Raw genomic sequence first — 24,478 nt, forward strand, 5'->3', positions numbered from 1 at the left:
GCCTGGGTTTTATCTTGACTTGTTATATCGAGGTAAAAACTACAGTACCTTGTCTCCATTAGGATTTTGCACCGAGATAGCTATCTTGATAGAAAAACACACTTTTTTATTAAAAAGAAAAGGAGGACTTGTGGCACCTTAGAGACGAACCAATTGGAACCTTAGAGGAAACAGTCTCTAAGGTGCCACAAGTCCTCCTTTTCTTTTTGCGAATACAGACTAACACAGCTGCTACTCTGACACCCTTTTTTATCAGTGAAGACAAAGCCTAACAGTTTGCAGACTCTGCCCTACTTCAACTGTAGGATTTTCTGACTGTGATTTTAACTGTGCAGCTTTGAGGTTGAATTAACAGTTTTTTTGCATTTAATATCTCTTTTTTAACAGGGGAAAAAAGCAAAAGAAGAAATTGGCTATGCTTAAGCATGTTAGCATTTAAATGGGTCTAATTAGACTTTGAAGTTCACATCTCACTTAGGTGAATGAGCTCGGGGAGGGCTGAGCTCCCACCTCGGCAGCTTTGCGTCTGTTGCTTGGCAGCACACTCTACCACAGGGCCAGGGTAACATGACAGTAGGTATATTTACATTGTAGCAGTTATATTTTTTGTAACAGACAGACACGTTTGGTATAAAGGAAAGCTTGGAATTTGCAGAATACTGTAAAATACAACAAAAATAGGGAATGACTTTAAATTGCAATATTCCCCTTTTTTTTCTTTCAATATTCTCTTGCTCCTTCTGTTAAAATAACATTTTCATAGGCAAAAAAAAAAAAGGATTATCCTTTACATCCTTCTATTTTTTTTCTCCTTTTTCTTTTTTCCCAGTATAGTTTATAGTGAAAAGGAAAAACAAAAAGTATAAAATTATAAAGATTAATCCATTTTTGCCAGTATGTTTTTTGGGTGAAAAACCACATGAACTCAGTAAAAGGAATAAAATAATTGTAGATCTAAAATACATTTCAAGGAAAGTGTCTGTTAGGTACAAATGATCATTCCTCTCTTCCCCTCCTCCCCGCTCAGTGTTTTTTCTCCCAGAGTGTCACACATCCTGCACCCTAAAGGGATGAGAAAACGAGAGTTCATATTCAGTTTATGGCCCTGTGTCAAGGTTCCTTCCCCACTCTGAACTCTAGGGTACAGATGTGGGGACCTGCATGAAAACCTCCTAAGCTTACTTTTACCAGCTTAGGTTAAAACTTCCCCAAGGTACAAACTATTTTACCCTTGGACTTCCACTGCCACCACCAAACTTTATCGGGGTTCCTGAAAAAACGTAGTTTGGACACGTCTTTCCCCCCAAAATCCTCCCAACCCTTGCACCCCACTTCCTGGGGAAGGTTTGGTGAAAATCCTCACCAATTTGCATAGGTGACCACAGACCCAAACCCTTGGATCTTAGCACAATTAAAAAAGCATTCAGTTTTCTTACAAGAAGACTTTTAATAGAAGTAAAGGAATCACCTCTGTAAAATCAGGATAGTAGATACCTCACAGGGTAATTAGATTCAAAACACAGAGAATCCCTCTAGGCAAAACCTTAAGTTACAAAAAAGACATACAGACAGGAATATTCATTCTATTCAGCACAGCTATTTTCTCAGCCATTTAAAGAAATCATAATCTAACACATACCTAGCTAGATTACTTACTAAGTTCTAAGACTCCATTCCTGTTCTGTCTCCGGCAAAAGCATCACCCAGACAGACACAGACCCTTTGTTTTTCTCCCTCCTCCCAGCTTGTGAAAGTATCTTGTCTCCTCATTGGTCATTTTGGTCAGGTGCCAGCGAGGTTACCTTTAGCTTCTTAACCCTTTACAGGTGAGAGGATTTTTCCTCTGGCCAGGAGGGATTTTAAAGGGGTTTACTCTTCCCTTTATATTTATGACACCCTGTCCAACTGTAATCATGATTTTGTAAGCTATCACAAGTAGCATGGTTCAGTTTATTTCCATACAACAGCTCTTCTGTCTGTCTTAGGTACTTATATGGCCCCCATTTTCTGCTATCAAAATAAACATTTGTCCATTCACATCTACCATGCTGCCACATAACCAATCTGTATCAATGCACCGTGGGGAAATCTGGGCAGTTATCCTAAAGTGCCTCAGCAAGGGATACAGCACCAGAGAACATGCAGAAAAGCTTCAGCAGCATGAAGAACAATGCATCCTAGGATATCCTGTGACTCAGAGAGCTAGAAGGAAGGAAGATCAGCCAGACATGGTTACAATGTCCTGTCCACACAGTAAAAAACAAAGATCAGTGTGCTGAGCATTGGAAAACAATGAGATGCCAGCCTTCTCACAGGGATGGGCATGTGTTAACTAGTTCTGGATACTAGCTGAGTATTAACCACCTAGGGTGTGGACATACCATGTTCAGACCCAGCCATCTTCCTAAAGTCTTGTCTGCACTACAGAAAGACTTGTTGCTGAACGTTGGTGGCGCTGATCACAGTTTGTCCATGGCTACATCCAGTCTGCTACACCCAGAGCTGACAGCCATTCTCAGCAATGGGTACATTTTGTAGGGTAGACCAGGCTGACCAGGTTACAAACTCAGTTAGACTGTATAGCCTTGGCAGGGCCTAAACTGAGGCTCAGATTAAATTCATGCTATGTCATGTAAGTGCTAGCCTCCTAGGTATTTTTCTGTGGTGGTTCAGATTAAATACATTCCTTGAGCCGTTAACTGTCAAACACAGAAAGGTGACAGAATAAATCAGGGCTATTCTTACACGAAGTGGTCCTTTGCTGTGTCTAAATACGTGCACACACCCTCCTAATGAGTGCGTGAAGCCTAGGTCTCTGAAAGTGGCAAACACTTTTCTATATATCTTGTCACAGCATCACAGTGGGGAAAGCGTCCCCTTGATACAAAATGTATTTAGTTGAGAAATAGTGAAGATTGCCTATGCTAATGATCAAACATGGTTTCTCATTGAGGACTCTCTCTTACCAGCATGCTATCCTGATGTCAGTTGTTCTAGGGTGCGACTTCTATTGGCCTCTACATGGCATAACACCCATTTAGCCCTCAGTCTTTCTTTGCAATGGGCCAGATTCTGGCACTGTTGAGTAGTACCTTACTGCATGAGCAGTCTCATTGAAATAAATGACTAAGGTACTACATATTGTAACAGTATCAGAATCTGGCCCAGTGAGAATAAAGGGAGGGAGACTCTCATTGCAAATAAATTCTCCTTCCTTCCTTCTTTCAGTTTAGTGCTTATGAAAGCTACCAGCCCAATAACCCAGGAGACTGAAGTCCTTCATTTATCCATGGAATGCGTACAGCATGGGCAATAATAGGACAATAGGACAATATTGTACAATATTGTAATATTGTACAATAGTTGCCCTTACACTGGATATAGGGGTAAGACTGCACATCACCAAGATCTGCAACGCATATCTACTTGCTGGATATTTTACCCTTTATTAGCTATCTTGTCAATCTGCTGTAATAGGATGTCATAATGCACCACAAGTATCCAACGGACAGTACTTTTAGTCTCTGTCTTCACTACAGCTTTAACTGAGTAAGAAGGCTGTGTTACAGCATGGTTACCCCCGACCTCGTTACAATATAGTTAAAAATATTGGTCCAGATCCTCAATTGCTATAAATCAGTGTAGTTCTGTTTAATTAATTTTTCCTACAAAGGAAAAAATGGGTTTTTGTATCCTCCTTCCCCCCTTTACAATACATAAAGAAGGTCAGAAAGATCTAGGGTATTTTTTTCCTCAGAAAGTATTTTCCCATTTATTTCTTAAACTTTATAAATAACAGAATTTTCAAATATTACCTTTAGTTTACTTTTTTGCTAGCGGACGGCTTGGAGGACTAGCAAACTGGAATGAGAGCTTTCTCAAGACTTTGAATGAAGGGGTAAGGAATATCAAATCACTAAGAAAGAGAACATTTCTCCCTAATTTTTGTCAGAAGTTTGTTAAATAGATGTTAACAAAAGCACACAACAGCCTGATTTAAACCCCTTTCAGTTGCTCAGTTGTAATAACATTACAAGTATTTTTTTAGTACTTGTAATGTTATGACCTTATTGGTTCCTCAGTTGTCCATAAAGTCTTCCAGAAAAAGAGGCTGGAGAAGACCTTCATTTCTAATATAAAACAAACCAAAAAAAGAATCTGTACACTAAATTGAACACTTTGCAACATTTCCAGGCTTTCTTTGCACATCATAAAAGAAGGAAAAAATAGCAGAAGGCCATATTTCTCCTTTGCAGGTTACCTGTAAAGCTCACCTGGTTGAATCAGTCATATGAACTCTGTGCGAAGGAACAAGGTGGACTAAACATTGGTTCAAGAGTTTAATAGAAGACTAAAAGAAAAGGAGGACTTGTGGCACCTTAGAGACTAATAAATTTATTTGAGCATAAGCTTTCGTGAGCTACAGCTCACTTCATCGGATGCATTCAGATTTTCCACTGAATGCATCCGATGAAGTGAGCTGTAGCTCACGAAAGCTTATGCTCAAATAAATTTGTTAGTTTCTAAGGTGCCACAAGTCCTCCTTTTCTTTTTGCGGATACAGACTAACACGGCTGCTACTCTGAAACCTGATAGAAGACTAAGTTACTTCCATGTTCTGGAGCAGCCAAGACAGGGCTTCTTCAAGAGAATTTGAATCAAGCCTTGTCCACATGTTACTTCATATAGGAAAAGGTTCCCATTAATTATATTCTAGAATTGCCTTACGCTCACAATAATAAAGTAATAGTTCTCCCTTAATCATGTAACTCTCTATTTAGCAGATCCGACCTCCCACCTCAAGAAACTGCACGCACCATACTTTGCAAGAAGTTTATCGTTTGAAAAACACAGAAAGACAGCCAATTCTGATTAAGTGCATTAAGTCATTGTGTGTTCTCCACATAAACTTATGGTGCACCCCGATTAGAATAATACAAATACAGATAAATAAACAGTGATGTCTTGCCTCTGTTAAACAAATTAAAACATGTAATCAAAATAATTTGGTACCTGTTCAGCTTTGGTATTGGCTAACAAGAGCAGGACTCCACACCCTATTGAAAGAAAGATCAAAGCCTTCTTTGGCATTTATGAATGTTAGGCAAAGAAAACAAACATTTAATACAGAGGGAACAAAAAGTCAAGACACTTAGGTCAGGCTATGAGATCTTTCAGATTTTATGAAGTTTACATTGGAATCTTATCTATGGTGCAGTCACTGAATGGCATAAAGGGAACACAATATGGGTGACTGAGGATGGGATTTTCAAAAATACTCAGTTTTGGTCTAACTCTGTTTCCACTGAAGTCAATGACAGTAGAGCTGTGCAAATAACAGATCGTTGGTTCATTGGCAGTTAAAAAATATTTAAAAAATATTGTTTCACACTGAATTGAAAGTGACATATTTCAAATTTTTGGGTGAATAGAAACATTGGGGAAAAATTAAATTGGGGTCAAACAAAACATTTTGTTTTGACAATCAAAATGTTTCATTTTGGTTTCAACTAGTTTTAAATGTTTTTGATTTTTTAAAAGGAAATTTTGAAACAAAATGTCATTTCGAACCAAAAAATCGAAACATTTCATTTTGAAAAAGTCAAAACAATATTTTGATTTTTTTAAGGTTTTTTTTTTCCCCAGTCAAAACAATTTGACAAAACTGACATGAATTTGTGAAACATTTTGGTGTTGCCAAATCTGCATTTTTCTCTGGAAAAAGTTTCATATGAAAAATTCCACCCAGCTCTAAATGGGAGTTTTGCCATTGACTTCAATGGGAACACAGTTAGGCCAATGCACTTTTGAAAATCCCATCTTAAATGTGAATTTCATCAGATGCCTTGTTTCCACTGTGATTTAAACATGATAAGTTCTGAAACAAACTGAATGCTTCTGAGGAAGGTAAAAAACCCAATGCACTTGGCTGCTTGTGTAATGCTGCTCACAAGTGAAATAATTCTTTTGCAATTAATGTGGCAAGCTGCTAATGTCCTGAAGCATGAGATTTGATTATCCAGCTTAGCAAGCACAATGACAATTGTCATAACATTATCATAATAATTATAATTATTTATCATTTTTATTGCAGTAAGTCTAGGGGCCTCAGTCATGGATCAGGGCTCCCCTATGGCAGGCACTGTACAAATACATATCAAAGAAATGGCCCCTGCCCTGGAGAGCTTACAATCTAAGTATATGGTGAGATACACCAGCCAGGGAGAGCATATGGAAACACTGAGATGATACTGATCAGCATGAGAGGAATGGTCACAGCACATCAGTTGCCTAACCATTATCAAGTTATTTGTAGGCATCACAGCACAGGGAAGTTTTACAGAGAGACTTAAAGGAAGACAAATGAGTGATGAAGGCTGGCATCCCTGGTAGAACCGAGTTGGGAGTCAATATCTCAATAGTGTATGAAAGATGATAGATAGAGCAGAGGTGGGTTGTGAAGGGCCTTACAAGTGAGGACAAGTAGGTTGTGTTTGATGTGATGGGAGAAAGGGGAGGCAATGGAGGGATACAAAGAGAGGGGTGACGTAGTCAAAGTGAGGAACCAGAAAAATGATCTTTACAACATTTTGAACGGGATAAAATGGAATGTATCAAGGCTGGTGAGGAAGAGATTGTAGTAGTTGAAACATGAGATGATGAGGGCCTGCACAAGAGCTTCAACTGTGTGGACAGAGGGGAAAGGCTGGATCTTAGAGATGTTATGCAAGAAGCTGTGGAAATATTTACACATGGCCTGGATGTGAGGATCTAGAGAGGGCTAAGTGGAAGATAATGCCCAGGTTACAGGCCTGAATGAGAGAGAATATGGTGATGTTGTCCATGGTGACTAAGAAAACAGGGAAGGAGCAAAGTTTGGAGGGGAAAGATTAAGAGCTCTGTTCTGGCCACGTTCAGCTAAAACTGACGGCTGAATATCTTAAGATGTCAGAAGGACAGGCTGAGATTTGTAGATTTTAGTTTAGGAAGGTTTTCTTTATGAGAACACAAAAGAAAAGAAAAAGCAGCAATCCAGCTTTTAAAAAAAAATCCAAAACATTTATATTATACCTTGTGTATCAATCACTTTTGGCCACCACAGCTGAATCTGAGTAAGATCAAGATTCCATTTCTTCTTTGCATCATCAATAGAATTGTTTACACCTGTGCAAACCCACTGACTGCATTGGGGCTCCACAGGTGGTTAGCGAGGGCAAAATCTGGCCTGCAGAACTTTTATTATTGGTAATGATGCACAGGATGGAAAGAACTATGCTTAATCCTTAGAGTTCAGGTTGAGTTTGGACAGCTGGCAGTTAGCAAAAGTATTCATTTAATTGCAGGGACAGTACATTTATTGTGGAAATCACAGAGAGCCAATAAATGTGGAAACCCACTGTGCCATTTGTAGGGGAGTCACTTTTCAGTGTGAACGAGAGTGTATCCTGCTTTTAAATTTAATTTAAATATTTAGGGTCAGATCTTCAATTGGTGGAGCACCAGTGAAGTTATTGCAGTTGTGCTGATTTGTACTTACTGAAGATCTGTCCCCTTGCTATAGCTGTATTAGCTTTCTTTGTATGAAAAAAACCCATCAAATTTCACGTGGACACTTTCTACATTAGTTTAGAATTTATTTTGTAGCTGAGTTTTTACGTGAGAAAAACCAAGAAAATGTGAATTGCTGTCAGACTTATTTTTTCTAAATAATAATATCATAAACAATGGGGCAGTGGATTACTTATACTGTTGGGATGGAGTAGCAAGTTTTTTTCTTTTTTTTTCTCTCTCTCTTTGTTTTAATTATGAAGAAGGATGGAAGAGGCATTGCTTTTAACTTCTTGGTGTCTGGAACAAATTAATGTGGCATGTTGAACTATTTAGACTAACATAGATGAAGAAAAAAAGTTCCCGGTCAGGTGGGTACATGCTGATGCTGGGAGATTAAGGAAATGTATTTTGTAGAGTGTGGTTCCTTGTCAAAAGGGATCTTACAAAAATGCAGCAGCCAGAAAATCTCACAGAAGACCCTGTATTTTTTCAGTGGTCTCAACAGCCCATTCAGGACCATGGAGCCGTTCATTGTGTACAAAACTTTCAAAGGAGAACAGAAATGCAAACACTCCTGTTGCACTCACAAACCCTTGCATCTGAATTTTTAATTGGGGCAATTACAAGCTTCATTACCTGCTTGCACATACAATTAGCTAATTTGTACACCCAAAGTTCATTTTTGTGGTAGCATTCTCCTTTGAAATTTGTGCCCTATATTTTCATGTAGAGGCACTGAAGTCTAGTGATTAAAGCAAAGGACAGGTTCCCGGAGGTTCCTGGATACTAATGTATGTTGAATCATCAGTTGACTGTCATGTCACATGGTCTCCTTATTAGGGTAGTGAGTTGAATTAGCTATTTTCACCTGGGAACTATCCACATGTAAAACAAACAAATATTGCCATGAATATTCACAAATCTCAGAGGGGATGGACTTTTGAATTTTGAGGCAGAAATCAGAGGAATTCCACCATATTGCAAAACTGGGAATTTTTGTCAACTGAGTCAGAGCATCACCCCACCAGTGTTTTCAGAGCATTTAATTGTTCGCCATTAAAAAGATAGGTTATACCCACTAAATCTTGTTTGCTCTCAACTCAGAGAAAAAAAAAATTTTTTGTCAGTGGTGAAAATGTTGTCTCCATTTGCTTCTCTCACCTTACCTGCTCAAGTGGGTCAGAAGCAAGATCACACTGAAAAAGAGAGGCTGCATTTGACCTGAACTTCAAGGAGAAAAGGAAACTGGAAAAAAGCATTGAAATGGTTAATGACAGTGGATTTAAAGTTTCCACTCTCAGCTGTACTGGAATAAATCTATGTAAGTGTATTGAAGCTGACGGAGTTACTCATGATTTACACTGGTGTAAATGAGAGCAAATCTTTCCCAGTAACTCTAAAATGATTGCAGGATGATTCTGTATTATACATAATTGATTAGAGAGGTTGACTGGAAACACACTCTATGTGGCAGTCTCCTTCCTCTTGAGCTGCTCATTGTCTAAGAAATAGTATAGCCCAGTGACGAGTAGTGTGGGAAGAAAGGATAGATGTGTAGAACATTGGGTCAGAACTGCTGATTGCACAGATAAAGGAGAACTAAAACTATCTAAGTGAACTGAAGTCATCCCTTCTTACTAAGGATGTTGTGGGTACCCATATAATAACCAAGATACCTCTATCCTGCCCTCTGCAGCTGAGACAGGCACAAACCCCAACATGCAGAGCCGCACCCCTTCACACGTCAGGAGGCTGAGTTTGGAATCCAAACCAGGATCTGAATCTGCTGAGAGCCATCTCTATTCCATAATATGTGCCCGTTGCTTCCCCTTTGTCTTGTCAAGCTTGCTTTCACTGTGTCACACAGACTAGAGCACCCTCATCCTCATGCATCAAATACAATTGTTAATAGATTAAAAAATGTTTAAGGACTCCAGAATTTGGTCCATGATCGGAGCTGTATGTATAAAAGACCCCCTGGGTGAATAATGCAGAATATACAAGGGCTGCCTATTCTGAAGAGCTTTCATTCCAAACAATCGGGTACTGTAAGTAGAATTCAGAAGAATCTGGAAGAGACTCAGAATGGCCCTCAGACATGGGCTGTTGTATATGTCAGTGTAGTTTCCTTGGTGGACCTATGGAGTTTTACGCCAACTGTGAATCCAGCCCTCGCTCTGAAAAACCTCTCCGAATAGGTTGATTTGTAGTTGTTTAGGGGGAAGAAAGAGCACATGAAGTGGGAGGCTGCTTTGGGTGGCATGGAAAGACAGCGCAAAGTCATGGGTGGGTGAAAGAGGAGGGAAGTTTGGATGGAGTACAAAGAACAGGAGTGGGGTGTGGAACGAGATGATGGCACAGCTTCAGGCAAGGGGGGAGGGATAGCTCAGTGGTTTGAGCATTGGCCTGCTAAACCCAGGGTTGTAAGTTCAGCCCTTGAGGGGGCCATTTAGGGATCTGGGGCAAAAATTGGGGATTGGTCCTGCTTTGAGCAGGGGTTGGACTAGATGATCTCCTGAGGTCCCTTCCAACCATGATATTCTATGAAACATTTATACAGTTATTGCAAATTGTTTGGTTTTAATTAATGCCTAGGATTCCATTGGCACAATTCTATGTTTCTTGTGTCCTTGAATGTTATTTATGCTATATGATGGGTGGGGTACCCTTGAATCCACACTGGAACAATGTTTGGGGAGCTTCCCTTCTCTGACACCCACAGAGTCCTTCCCCTGCTCAGGGTATGCAAGAGTCTCTCCAAAGAAAATAGGTTTGTTGCCCCTCCCCCAGGACAGGGAGGATCAAAGTAAAGAAAGAAAAAGGGGAAAAAAGATACTCAGTCTTTTGGGCAGTCTCTCAGTCACCTCAACCCTTCGGGGCCTGGCATGTCTGTAGGCTTTTTAGTGTCCTGATCAGGGTTAGAACCCATCCTGAGACCCTCCCACTTCTCTGTACCTGGTCCAGGTAATCTCAGGGGTGGCAGAGTCCATGACTGTTTCATTCTTTGCTGATCTAATCCTGTAACCAGCTGTCTCGGAGACACAACAGTCTTCTAGTTACTGCCCCTTCCTGTGTCAGGCTTTCCGTTTTTAAGATTCTTCCCTCCAGGCAGAGCATGCCTTACAAGTGTGTCTGGTTAGTGCTAGCTGAGTCCAGACGAGCTTGTTAGCTTCCTCCTTAATAAGGTGAGGGAGTGCCCCCTCACATACCCCACCCCTCAAGTTGGAAAGGCGGTCTTGGGGTGAGTTGCCTGCCTCTCCAATTTCTCACACACAAAAAATCAGCATTAGCATGGTCTTTTCCCACCCGATGTTGCATCCTGAAGATATAGGGCTGTAGTGTGAGGTACCATTGCATTACACACAAGTTTGAGTCTTTCGTGGTATGGAGCCAGCATAGAAGAGTATGATCTATGATTAAGGAGAAGGATTAATATCTAAGGGAATCCACAGCCCACTTAATAGGTAGTGCATCCTTTTCAATAACTGAGTAGGCCTTTTCCTCAGGGAATAGCTTCCTGCCCAGATATAGAATCATAGAATCATAGATTTTAAGATCAGAAGGGACCATTATGATCATCTAGATCCCACCACATCTAACATCCCATCACAGGCCATTGGGCATATCTACCGCTAATAGTCAACGATCAATTAATTGCCAATATTAGGCTATCCCATCATATCATCTCCTCCATAAACTTATCAAGCTTAGTCTTGAAACCAGATACGTCTTTTGCCCCCACTGCTTCCCTTGGAAGGCTGTTCCAGAACTTCACGCCTCTGATGGTTAGAAACCTTCATCTAATTTCAAGTCTAAACTTCCTGATGGCCAGTTTATATCCATTTGTTCTTGTGTCCACATTGATACTGGGATTAAATAATTCTGCTCCCTCCATGGTATTTATCCCTCTGATATATTTATAGATAGCAATCATATCTCCTCTCAGCCTTCTTTTGGTTAGGCTAAACAAGCCAAGCTCTTTGTCTCCTTTCATAAGACAGGTTTTCCATTCCTCGGATCATCCTAGTAGCGCTTCTCTGTACCCGTTCCAGTTTGAATTCATCCTTCTTAAACATGGGAGACCAGAACTGCTCACAATATTCCAGATGAGGTCTCACCAGTGCCTTGTATAACGGTACTAACACCTCCTTAGCTCTACTGGAAATACCTCGCCTGATGCATCCCAAGACCGCATTAGCTTTTTTCACGGCCATATCACATTGGCGGCTCATAGTCATCCTGTGATCAACCAATACTTCAAGGTCCTTCTCCTCCTCTGTTACTTCCAAGTGATGCGTCCCCAGTTTATAACAGAAATTCTTGTTATTAATCCCTAAATGCATGACCTTGCACTTTTCACTATTAAATTTCATCCTATTACTATTACTCCAGTTTACAAGGTCATTCAGATCTTCCTGTATGATATCCCGGTTCTTCTCTGTATTAGCAGTATCTCCCAGCTTTGTGTCATCCGCAAACTTTATGAGCACATTCCTGCTTTTTGTGCCAAGGTCAGTACCCTGAAGAGTACAGTACCCTGCATAGTTGTTAAAAGCTTCTTTGCAGTTCCAATCCTACCAGATTTTCTTTGAGTTGTTGCCTTTCATGAGGTCCATAACGGGGAATGTTATTGAGGCGAACCTGGGGATAAACTTCCAATAATATCCTGCCAGGCCTAGAAAACTCCTCATTTGCCTCTTCATCCAGGGAATCAGGCATGCCATTAGGGCTTGTACTTTATCCATCACTGGTTTCAGAAGGCCACCCCCTACGCAGTATCCCAGATAGGTTACCTCAGTTGCGGCTAGTCTACATTTTGCAGGATTTATTGTGAGCCTAGATGACTCGTGCCTCCCCATACTGCACCCAGTCCGGGACTGCTGCACTCTCCACGCCCCACCAGTACGTGGATGGGCAGGCTCTGTTCTTCTCCCACTGTGCCTGCTTCCCGGCACATTCAGCTGCTCTTCTGGCAGCCGGTAGGGACCGGGATGGATCCGCTTCTCACGTGGTTGAAGCAGGCCACTCTGGGTTGCTGTTCTGTGCAGCGCAGCAGCTACCTGAGAGAGCCTGGCTGGGGAGTTGGTGGCAACGGCCCACTTCCTGTCTGGGCCCGACTGCCAGGGATAGAGGCTGAGCATGCTGGGGAGAAAGAGGGGGCTCTTGGACAGTCTCTCAGTCATCCCTTTGAGGCCTGGCTCGTCTGTGGGCTTTTTAGTGTTCTGATAAGGGCTAGGATCTGTCCTTAGACCCCCCACTTCTCATAACACCCGTTCTGTACCTGGCCCAGGTAGTCTGAGTGGTGGCAAGGTCTACAACTGTCTCCCTCTTTGTTGATCTAATCCTATAACCAGCTGTCTCTGAGGCACAGCAGTCTTCCCCTACTTCTAGCCCCTTCCTGTGTCAGGCTTTTCCTTTTTAAACTTCGTCCGTCTAGGCAGAGCAGGCCTTACAAGTATGTCTGGTTAGTGCTGGCTGAGCCCAGAAGAGCTCATTAGCTTCCTCCTTCATAGGGTGAGGGCGTGCCCCTCACAGGCTATCTACCTGAGCTGGAGCATAATGAGACATACTGGTTTTGGCAGTTCTTTATATCGAGACCAATCTTTTTTGTTCATACCATTCTTGTCTTAGGGCGTGTGGCCTAATTAATAGGTGGAGTTGTTTAAAGGAAAAAAATAGAGGCATCCCTCATCTTTTTTTTCGCTTCTTTTTTTCTGCACTGACAAAATCCTCTATTGACAGAAAGATTGGCTTTGTCATCAAAACGACTGCAACACCTCAGCTAAGTCTTTGATCACCGGACGCAGTGCTAAGGTATGGATTAGCAGCCACAGACTTTGCCAGGATCATGGCCAAAGAAGCCTTATTTAAAAGAGAAACAAACGACTTAGAGCCAAAATGCTGTGGGCCAAATGAGATATTCTTGAATCAGCCAAATCTCCCACTGAATTGAACAAGGGCTTTGCCTGACTATAAATATTCCAGAAAGGAAAGTCCAGTGGATGAAAAGACTTGCCTAGGACTTGGGAGACGTGCCACAGATTTCCTCTGTGACCATGGGCAAGTCACTTAACCTGTCTGTGCCTCAGCTGCCCATTTGCAAAATGGGGCTAATAGCACTCACAGGGGAGTTGTGAGGATAAATTCACCTCTACCCTGATATAACGGGACCCGATATAACACGAATTCGGATATAACACTGTAAAGCAGCGCTTCGGGGGTGGGGGGGGGCTGCGCACTCCAGTGGATCAAAGCAAATTCGATATAACGCAGTTTAATCTATAATTCGGTAAGATTTTTTGGCTCCCGAGGACAGCGTTATATCGGGGTAGAGGTGTACATTAAAGATTGTGATGTGTTCAGATACTCTCGTAATGTGGCCATATAGATACTGAATACAGACAGACTCAAACATACATAGTGCTGAGCTCCAACGTGAGTCCTCAGCCCCTCACCGAATCTGGCCCTGGGGACATTTGACCCAGAAGTAAAACTGTTGTGTGCTGGAGTGAAGAATCCGGTCATATTTGCAAAGGGATTGAGCTTCTATACCATTAATGTACACCACTACTGTACTTAATTCTCACCTGCAATTCAATGAGGTCTGAGATATACTGGGACACATTGTTAAACATAATTGTCTCTCATCCCATGTGAAACATGAAAACCAGCTAATATAACAAAAATATTCCCTTCTTCACATGGCCCCAACATAAACAACCCTCAAATATTTGGAAATTTGCTCTTGCTGTTTTCAGTGTGCTTTTGCATACAATCGGAGAGAGGAAAGAGAGAGTTTACGAGATACATCCTGTGTCTACAGAAAAATCATACTGTGAAACCCCACTGGGTAGTTTCCAGATGTATCATTTGCACATACAGAGTACAAGCTTCAAGGATTTAATTGTTGTCATTTACTAAATCAAGAGGCTGAACACTTATTGCCTGTAGTATTTTCATACCGAGAGTCTTATTAACAAGTTGCGTTAGGAGGGTATTTTCCATACACCTTGGTTGAAATAGTCATTGACTACAGCACTGTTGATAAGAAGTACCTGAACAGGTACCCTGATAAAATCAGCCAGTCACCCAATTGCCATGTAGGGGCCAACGTTCAGAGTAGTTACCCTAGCTGCTACCCTAACCTTATTATAAGTTGTAACCTTTTGGACCATGTAGGCTGACCCAAGACTTTAAAACTTTCAGCATGGACACCGCAAGCTCTGAAGATGCAGTTAGCAACAGGCTACACCGGCTGGCCATACTGCACTAGGGAGCCCAAGAGGTTGAAGAGAGAGGAAAGAGAGTGAAGTGGAAAGCAGAGTAGGCACTAGTGCTAGTGACAGGAATACACCAGCTGCATCTTCCTGCCTTGCACGTCATGCCTGCATGATCTGAGCCAGTGGCAAGGACGGTTGCTCGAGAACTGGAGTTTTTAGCTACTTGTGATGCTGCAGCACGACCCATAGTTACTGAATTGCTTTGGCGCTTACACTGTCATTTTTGAGATGGACTGTTGCCATTCCATCAGGGCCTGATCCTACACCCATTTAAGTCAATGGGAAAGCTCCTGTTTATTTCCTCCTTATTTATTATTAGTGCTGTAGGAGCAGGTCCTTATTGGAGAATACAGTAGTGTAGTTTTATAAGGAAATTGCCAAGGCTATTTTTTTCAATTACCTCTGTGTGTGTGTGTGTGTGAGACAGAGAGAGACAGAGAGAAAGAAAGAATTTTGTTTTCTTTTCCTTTGAGGAGAGAGGTTGATCTCCAAGCTGCATGGCCCTTTTTCTCCTTATTGGTGACAGAAACAAGTGTGCATTTCAAAGGAACCTCGTTGGTCCAAAGTCCAAAGATCTTTTTGTTATGTAAATTACATTAACTTTTTTTTTAAATAGCAGGTTGCTGTTGTCTCTTGCATCAAAAACATCAAACAAGGAACCAGAATGTTAAAGCCTCCTGCATTCAGAGTCTTGCTGCAGACATGGATAGTTTTGATTAAGGCTGCATTTCAAATACATGTTGTTTGACACTGTAAACACCCAGCTGAAGAGTGGCCATAAATACTAGCCTACAACAAAGAGGTAAAACCATACAGTCAAATGGAGATTGCCTCATTCAAGAGAGGGGTGGTAACTTTATTCCTAGCAATCTACATAAAGTCACAGTGTCACGCATTCATTAAATAAGTCAGCTGTGGTCTAGGGGCCTGAACCAACCATGACTGAAGTCAATGGGAGTCTTTCCATTGACACTGATTGTGGATTAGGGCTTGCTGGACTCAGCAAAGGGCTGGATGTCAGAAAAGCTGCATTCTGTTCCTAACTCTGCTACTGATGTAACTGCGCTTCTATAAAATGCGGCTACAGTATGGCGCTACACAAGCTTATCCACCCTGGCAAAGTCTTTTGAGATCTAGAGATGAAATGTGCTGTTTCAGGGTCAGTATAACAAAACAAAAGTACATTACCACCAATAATAACATATAAAACAAAGATGAAAGGTTTAGCCAGGCTACACACACAGGTCCTGATCCTGCATTAGAATCCACTGGGGCTGAAGTTCTCAACCTTTTCCAGACTCCGACCTCATTTTACAACAGAAAAAACATCAGGATTCCCCTTGCCATTTATTCATAAAAGAAGGAAGTTTACTGTGACCCATTCCATTCTCCAATCTGCCTGTGACGTCCCTGGGATTTGTGACTGCCCCAGGTTGAGAAATCATGCCTTAGTTAGACCCGCCTATGCTCAACCCACTTGCTCCAGAGTTTCCCTGGGCACAGTCACAGATGTAGAGTTTCTGCAATTACTACAATAACTGGAGTTTTAACAATGATTTCTAGAAACTTGCTTATCCTTTTCCAACCTTTTATGCTTACAGAATTTTGGTCAGTGAGATCCAAAGTACTGTTAGATAGGAATACTCTGCCTCCTTCCCACAGAAGATAAAGTCATGCCCACCAAAGCCCCAGTCCTACACTGGTATCTGTTAGTGGTGCACTGGCATGGACTCCCATTGCAGTCAAGAGAAGTATCTTACCCCTTGAGTACAGTATAGTAGCCCCACTAATTTCAATGGGACTACTTGCATAGTGTGGTCCTACTCCACATGATTAATGATGACAGAATCTGTCCCTTATTAGCTTAAACACAAGTTCTGCTTTAATAAAGATTGCAGGATTTGGCCCAAAATTTTTCTCATAAATAAAAACCCAGACCTTATTTGGAGGGTATTAAGTGTCAGCATTCCACATGGAACCAACCTTAGGTGCTACAGAAAGGAGTATGGAGCATATTGTATAAGTGTCTTAAAAGATTCATTTTCTGCTCCAGTGGATCAAGAACCCTGAGTAATTTTCAGTTTTCAAAACTGTGGTCAAGCAGCAATTTAAAATAAAGGAGGCCTTAGAACACACATCCCTTCAAAGTCCTAGCAATGCAAGCTAAAAAGGGTGTATGTGTCATGTATAGCATACAGTAGAACTTATTGCCGAGAATGGTTAACAGAGATTACAAAACCTTGTAAGGTCTGAAGTTCTGAACTTGATTTTCCATCAAATCTTCTCTCCCAGCCACATTGAAACTTGTTGCAAAATGACAAGTGGACAGTTTCAGTTTATCAAGCCATGAATAGTGCTCTTTGTGTCATTAACATGGTTGCTCCTTATCTCCACAGCAGGAAGATACCGCTAGACTGAGCCATCAAAGGTAATATACATGAGTTTGAAGGGTTGTTTTTGTAAACACACCTTTGTTTTCAGTATGAGTCGGCTGACCTCAACTCATATCTTGATTCAAGAACCCCAGAAATAAAGGTCAGCACACAGCAAACATGGCTGCCTAATGTTTCACCACCCTAGTGATGCAGTGTAAGGTGCATAAAAGTTAGATAACCATCCTCCACTTGAGGTGGCTGCATTTTAGTTATGCTTTGTAACTTCTGGAAAACACTTTGGAATCCTTCAGGAAGAAAGCTATTATATAAACAAAAAACTTCATTTTTGTGAGAGCTTTGGCCTAGGGACCTGAGTGCAATTTCTAGAAGAGGCACGGAATCCAATGGTAAAAGTAGTGTGGACAGGGTGTCAAGACTGTAGGGTTTTATCTCCAGCACCAGTAGGAGATTGGGTTCTATGGTGGGTCAGAGCAGTGACATGGGAATCAAGGCTGCAGGTATCCAGATATTGCTACTACACTAGAAAAAAACATCACTAATGATTCTCTATCTTGCCCTCGGATCTCTGCTGTGACAGCTTCTTTAGGATTGTCCGTACCTCCCCTCTTCCCTTCCCGCGATTTTGTTCACTCAGCACCTTTATCTTCATCACTTCCTATGCCTAATTTTTTTTTCTCCCATGATGCTGGCACCTCCTGAAGGAATCTAGTATTTGCAGTGTTTTAATTGGCCCTGCAAAGATGCCTTTCCCCCAACCCTCTCACTGCCAGTGAAATGTGCGACCCCAGAGTGCTGCCCTGGAGAGGCAGGGGGTGATGAGGTTTCTGGTATGACTTGCAACAACATGTTCCCTCTCATCTCCCACCTCTCATTCAGTGGAACTGCAGCTGATTCATTGCTTTTCAGGCCTTGTACAAGGTGAGTAGATGTATGCATATGGAGAGGAGGGGGAGAGCAAAATTTGGTCCATACTTAATTTACTTCCTTTTCCCTTTACACTATAAATCCTCACAGAGACTCTTTGTTTCTCTGCAATGATCTAAAAAGGCAAAAAATGACAAGGATTACAATTGCCTCTTTATAAAACACTCCTCAAATGCTGTTTAATATCATGGTTTGTGATTTAAGGAAGGGGGTTATAATTAGTGATGGGCAAACTTCAAAAGGTTTGGATGTTTGCCTCAGATAAGACCCCAAAAGTTTCTTGGAAACTTCTTGGTTTTGATTGGGCCATAACTAGCATCAGTACAATATGTAAGCACATCTGTTCCAATCCCAGCTGGAATCCAGAAGAGCAGAGGTGCATGAAGATGTAAAATAACATGAGGGAAAGGTCATGCTAAGTTTTATAAACTTCATAAAATGGTCAGCTTGAGTTCTGTATGGGGAAAAGTTCAGGTCAGTTTTTTGGTTTTTTGGTTTTTGAACTGGTCCCCTTTCCTTAATTATAACGGGGTTCAAATAACATTTGCTGCATATGAGAAGTAACCTTGTAACTATCATAAGTAACAGTTGAGTTTAATTAACTTGGGAATTGTGTCAGTGAATAAGAATGCAAACTCAGCAGTAGTGCCCTTTGCATAAGTATACTGCACCCACTACAGCGAATGCATGAAAACAATGCAATGTAGAACAGCACAAGTATTTCACTTCAGTTCAACAGACACCACAGAACAATGCGGGGAGATTTTAAAATTGGAGCCCAAGCCCAATGAAAGTGTGACTTGTACCGCGAAACTCCTTGGATCTTTTTGAAAATCTCGCCCTAAGAGTTAAATTGTCTGTATTTTCATGGGAGCTGACAGCTAGCCTTTCTGAAATAGTAGAAAAGGTTTAAGGCCTTCAAGCAGCAAAGCATTTAAGCACATGCTCAACTTTAATAAACATGTGTCACCCCACTGAAGCCAATGGGATTACCCACATGTTTAAAATAAAGCCTGTGCGTAAGTGTTTAGCTGCATCCGGCCCTAATCCTCCAGAGTTTGTGATACAAAACTCAAAGTCATCTCCTTGGGAGCCACACACACATTAGGACTCATGAGCAGGCCCAAATTTGCATCTTAAAAATGTCTAGTAAAATAAGAGACTAACAAACGGCCAAGAAAACAGAATTTCTACAAAGATGAACCAGTTTTACAGCAGGCCAATGTCTTTTTTTTTCAAAATGGACCACAAGACATTCTGATTTAATTTGTGACACGGGCTAAAAGTTTCAAAAGTACGCAAGTGACTTAGGGCTGATCTCCACACAACTTTGTACTGATTTAACAAGATCTACATTTTGGTAAACTTACAGAAATAATCAATAGCATTATAAGTACATTTATTCCCTTAGCGCTGTGTGTCTAAGGGGTTGCTCCTAACATATCAAAACTGATCTAGTTAACTATGTGTAGAAAAGTCCTTAGGAGCCTAAGGACTTTCAATGAAACATAAGTACTTTTGAAAATGTTACTAACATGTCTGCCTTCCAAAAATAAACATGCTTCAGCAATGTGAGATACAAAGGAATGAGCGATAAATACGGGGACAATGCCTAGTCTAAACAGTAGAATTGGTACCTTCCCCTCCCACACCCCATCCTCCCCAAAAACAAAAATCATGGTTATTTTTTAAAAAAACTGTTTTTTGAAATATGTCAAAATTCAAATTAAATTTTTCGATTGTCAAAACAACTAAAAAAAAATAAAAATTTTGATTTAATTTTTGGGTATTGTTCCCCCATCAGAAATTCAGTTTTTGACAAAAAAATTGGTTGATAACTGAAAATTATGAAAAATTTGACAGCTCCACCAAAAATGGTTAAAAAAATTAAAAAGGAAAGGGATCTGGAGGAGAGTCAAAATCAAAACTGTATAAAAGGCCCAAATTTCGTGTTTTATGGTTTTATTAAATAACTTTAGTGATAGTGTCCCATGCGTTACAGTTTTATTAAATAAGTGTAGGGATAGTGTCTGATATTTATTGAAAGTTAAACCAATATCAAACTTTGGTAAAATACATAGACCAACTAGAGTCTTACTGTTATTTCTCACGGATGGATGTCAGTCGCAGATGATGATAAGGAAAAAAATAAAGTTACAAACATAAATAAAGAAAACAAATGTTGCTTTTCTGAAACAAAGAAATGTTTCCAGGTTTAATGCCCCCTCTCAGAATCTGCTGCCCATCTGTGAGGTTCTCTGGGTTCACCAGAACCGTTGGCTGCTTGGAATTTTGAATGTTTATTTGCTACCCCTCTTTGTCCCGAAAAAAAGATAAAACAAACACTAGTTTTGAAACAGCTGTTAGTTAACCTTTAAAAAAAGTTCAAAGCTGCTTATCACAACCACAGAACCATTTGTGTGGGCAAATGAGAGATTCAAAGGATTGCTTGAGGAGGCTAGTGAGGGAAGAGAAGCACATGGAGATGAAAAAGGCTGACCAGCAATGCAAGAGAAGAGAAGCGAAAGAGAGCTGCAGCAGATCAGTGAAGAAAAAAAGGAGACAGGAAGAAAGCAGACAAGGACAGCACTGTGGACCCAACTCCACAAGGTGTTTTGCACCTTTATTTCTTGTTGGAATTTCAAAATCAGGCCCTCGGAGAAGAGTGTGGGTTTCTGTGATGCAGGAATGGATATTAAAGCTGGTCAAAAAAATTCTGATGGAAAGTTTTTCCACTGGAAAATGTTGATTCGTCAAAATCGAAACGTTCCATGGGACTGTGTTAATTCTGATAAAATTTCATTAAAAACAAATCAAAATGAAGTGTTCCAGTCTTGAGTTAATGAGAATGGAACACTGTAATTTTTAAACAACGTTGCTTAGATATTTATTTTATATTATAATATTAATTATAATATAAAATGTTTTAAAAGCTGAAATAGAAACAAAACATTCTGATTGACGCTAAACACTTTCTATATTTTTATTTTGTGGAAGATTTCAAAACCAGGTGTTTCATTTTGATGTAGAATGAAAACAAATTTTGAAAAAGTGGAATTTACATGAAATTTAAATTCTGGTTCCCATACAGCTCTAGTGGAGATCTGAAGCCTGATCCAAAGCCCACTGAAGTCAGTGAGAAACCTATTGACTTCACTAGCAAACACACTGACTTCAGCGGATCAGATCCATGGAGAGGGCTGTGGAGGAACTGGAGAATAAAAGGAGAAACAAATAGCAACAAAGCAAAGCAAATTCCTTTTTTAACAAACAGTTTGTTACAGTAAATACACATGAAGCCCAGGCTTGCCTCCTGCAAAACTCCCAACTGCTCCACATTTGGTAGTGTAAGGAAGAGCTACATATGCCTGGGCCAAACTCTGCTCTCAAACACACTGATGTAAATCCAAAGTGACTCCACTAACTTCAATTTACATCTGTGTAACTCAAAGTAGAACGTGGCTCCTAGGTCTGTAATACCATGCTGATGTCCCGCATACACAATATTAACAAACCACCAGAGCCTCATTCTTGTTATTTATTTGGTCCCTTGGTGGAATTAAAGCTTTATGATGTGCCATTTCCTAAAGGTATCTATAACAGTTCAAAAGCAAGACAAAGAACAATTTGGAATAACATTTATTAAGCTAAAATCTGAAACACCAAACCACGTCCCATCTCTGTTTTACAAACCTGTTTCTAAGTTTCTCCTAGATGAGCATGAAATAATAAACAGCACAATTTAAGGTGAACAGTCCAGCAGATTGCAAGCTGCTCTGTGTGTGGGGGAGGGGGGCGGGGGGAGGGATTGAAGCCATGCTTGGATTAGCACCCAGTCTGATTTTAGCCTGGAGTTAACTGAAAATAAAGCTTTTGTAGAGGGAATGTTGATCCCACCTTCATTGTAACAGCACAAACAGTACCACCGCAATATGGTTTGGGGTGAGCTGAATAAAGCAGTGTTTTGTAAATGAATAATGACTTTGCTTAAAGCCAATCAACTCCAAGTGTGTTAAGAGAGATGAAATAGTGCTGGAAGGCAGTGGGAGGTAGAAGAGCCTCAAAGTGCAAACAGGTGCTGATCTCCCTTCAGGGGGGGACTGAATGCCACAGACCTTACGGGCTTGTCACTTCTGATCAAAGCGAGCACCAAGACCACATAATCACCATCACCCACCTTGTAAAGCATCCCCTGATTTATCATCTGTCAGTGTTAATAACTTGGCCGTTCTGTCTTAAATACTTAAAAACATTACAGGAGGCTAACATTTCAGATTTTTTTTCAAGAAAAGTGTAAATGTTTTTAACTAAAATGCACTGAAGTTCCCCCTTTGAGACCATCTGTTGTAGAAGACCACCTGTCATCAAAAGACCACCTGAGCACATAATACCCCATCATTACAGTGCTACCCCTTGAAGCCACGGGTTTTAAGTTTAGGATAAGAAGGGTGTGTGTTACAGACATTGTTGGTACTGGTCTTTTCATATAGTTTGAAGCCATAGGGTGACAGCCATATGTGAGTAATGGCCTCATAATAACATACAGTTGAAATGCCTCTTCTGGAAAAATCTGATCTGGGCTCTGAACATTATATTTGAACTCAGTTGTATTCTCCCAGTTGTCGTGATACTTTGGTATTCTAGGTGTTAGAATCTGTCCAAATGTACCACATCTTAAGTCAAAGTTTGACCCTATTGGGCTGGATTCTGTTTCCAGTTACACCCGTTTAAATCTGCTGTAGTGGTGTGATGTAAAACACCAGTGTATGTGTAAGCTGAATTTGGCCCAGTAGTTTTAAGGTTTCATTCTTTCCAAATCTCATATTTTACCCTTCACCCTCTTAACTCCTAACCCTCTCTGTAATAAAACAATCAAAACCTTATCCACTAGGCTCCCAGGTTCCCCTCTTTAAACTTAAACTAAACTTGATCCATATGACCTTTTTCCAACTGGTACTACCACATATATAGACACCTCCTGAATGAGGTATCATAATCTACATACTTTGAGCCAAATGCTGCCCTCAGATGTGTATGTACAACTCCCACTGAAGGCAATGGGACTTACACACATATATCTGGAAGATGCATTTGGTTCTTGATTTGTATTGCCTGGATAGACTAGCCAGTTGTAAAGACTCCTGTGATATTTTTGGCTGAGCAAAACTACCGAAATAAATGAGACTGGAATGCATTAAATCCTTTTTCTAGAGATGAAGTTCTGAACTTTTCTCCCTTCCTACTGAAGTTTACAATGAGGCAAATATTTATTTTGTTGAAGTGCACTGATATATAAAAATTATCCATCCATGGGGCAAACACCTGGAATTCTTTATGGAAAAGTCCTATGGAATATAATCAGGACGAAGCCCAGATTTCTATAGAAACTTAACAGGATTAAATAGAAATGTCTCTTAAAACCTAGAGAAATTAGTAGCGAAAGAAATCCTTTCTAAGTTTCACAGTAGCAGCCGTGTTAGTCTGTATTCGCAAAAAGAAAAGGAGTACTTGTGGCACCTTAGAGACTAACAAATTTATTTGCGCATAAGCTACAGCTCACGAAAGCTTATGTGCAAATAAATTTGTTAGTCTCTAAGGTGCCACAAGTACTCCTTTTCTTTCTATAAGTGTTTTTCTTTTTTTAATCACTCTGTAGAATTCTAAAGCAGGAATAAGATTCTCTATTCAATTCTTAGCATTGTTCAGAAACCTATTGAAACGTGATCATTTTCTAATAAATGCTATCCCACGTTTCCATAAGAGATCTAACATGGGCTTCACCACCTTCTTTTAGTAGCAACGTCAATACTGTCCTGATAGAACTATAAGAGGATGCAAGACAGGGAAAGATGCAGTGTTGAAGCTAACTCATTCCTGAGATGCCGTGCAAGGCAATCATTCTGTTCAGGTATATTTACAGAACATTAAGGGCTGAGCTGATACCATCAGCATCAATATACTTGAGACATCCAGCTCGCTTACCCATACCAGAGATTAAAAAAAAAGAAAAATCAGTACTTAATAACAGTAAAGTTTGGGGTTAATACCCAAATTCCTTGCTCTAATGTTAGCAAGTGTACAACTGACATATTTAGCTAAGCACTCATATATGGTATCTTTATAAAAACAACTTGTAGTCCCAGCTCTGTTAATACTAAAGGGCCCACACTGAAGATAATTGATTAAACTCTTTTTTGCAGTTGAATGGAAATAAGGTGTACATTTTTAACAGTGAGAGTAATTAACCACTGGAACCATTTACTAAGAGTTGGGGTGGATTCTCCATCACTGACAATTTAAAATCAAGATTGGGTGTTTTTTTTTTAA

This window comes from Chelonia mydas, chromosome 15 (genome assembly GCF_015237465.2).
Source record: "Chelonia mydas isolate rCheMyd1 chromosome 15, rCheMyd1.pri.v2, whole genome shotgun sequence".
Classification (NCBI taxonomy): domain Eukaryota; kingdom Metazoa; phylum Chordata; order Testudines; family Cheloniidae; genus Chelonia; species Chelonia mydas.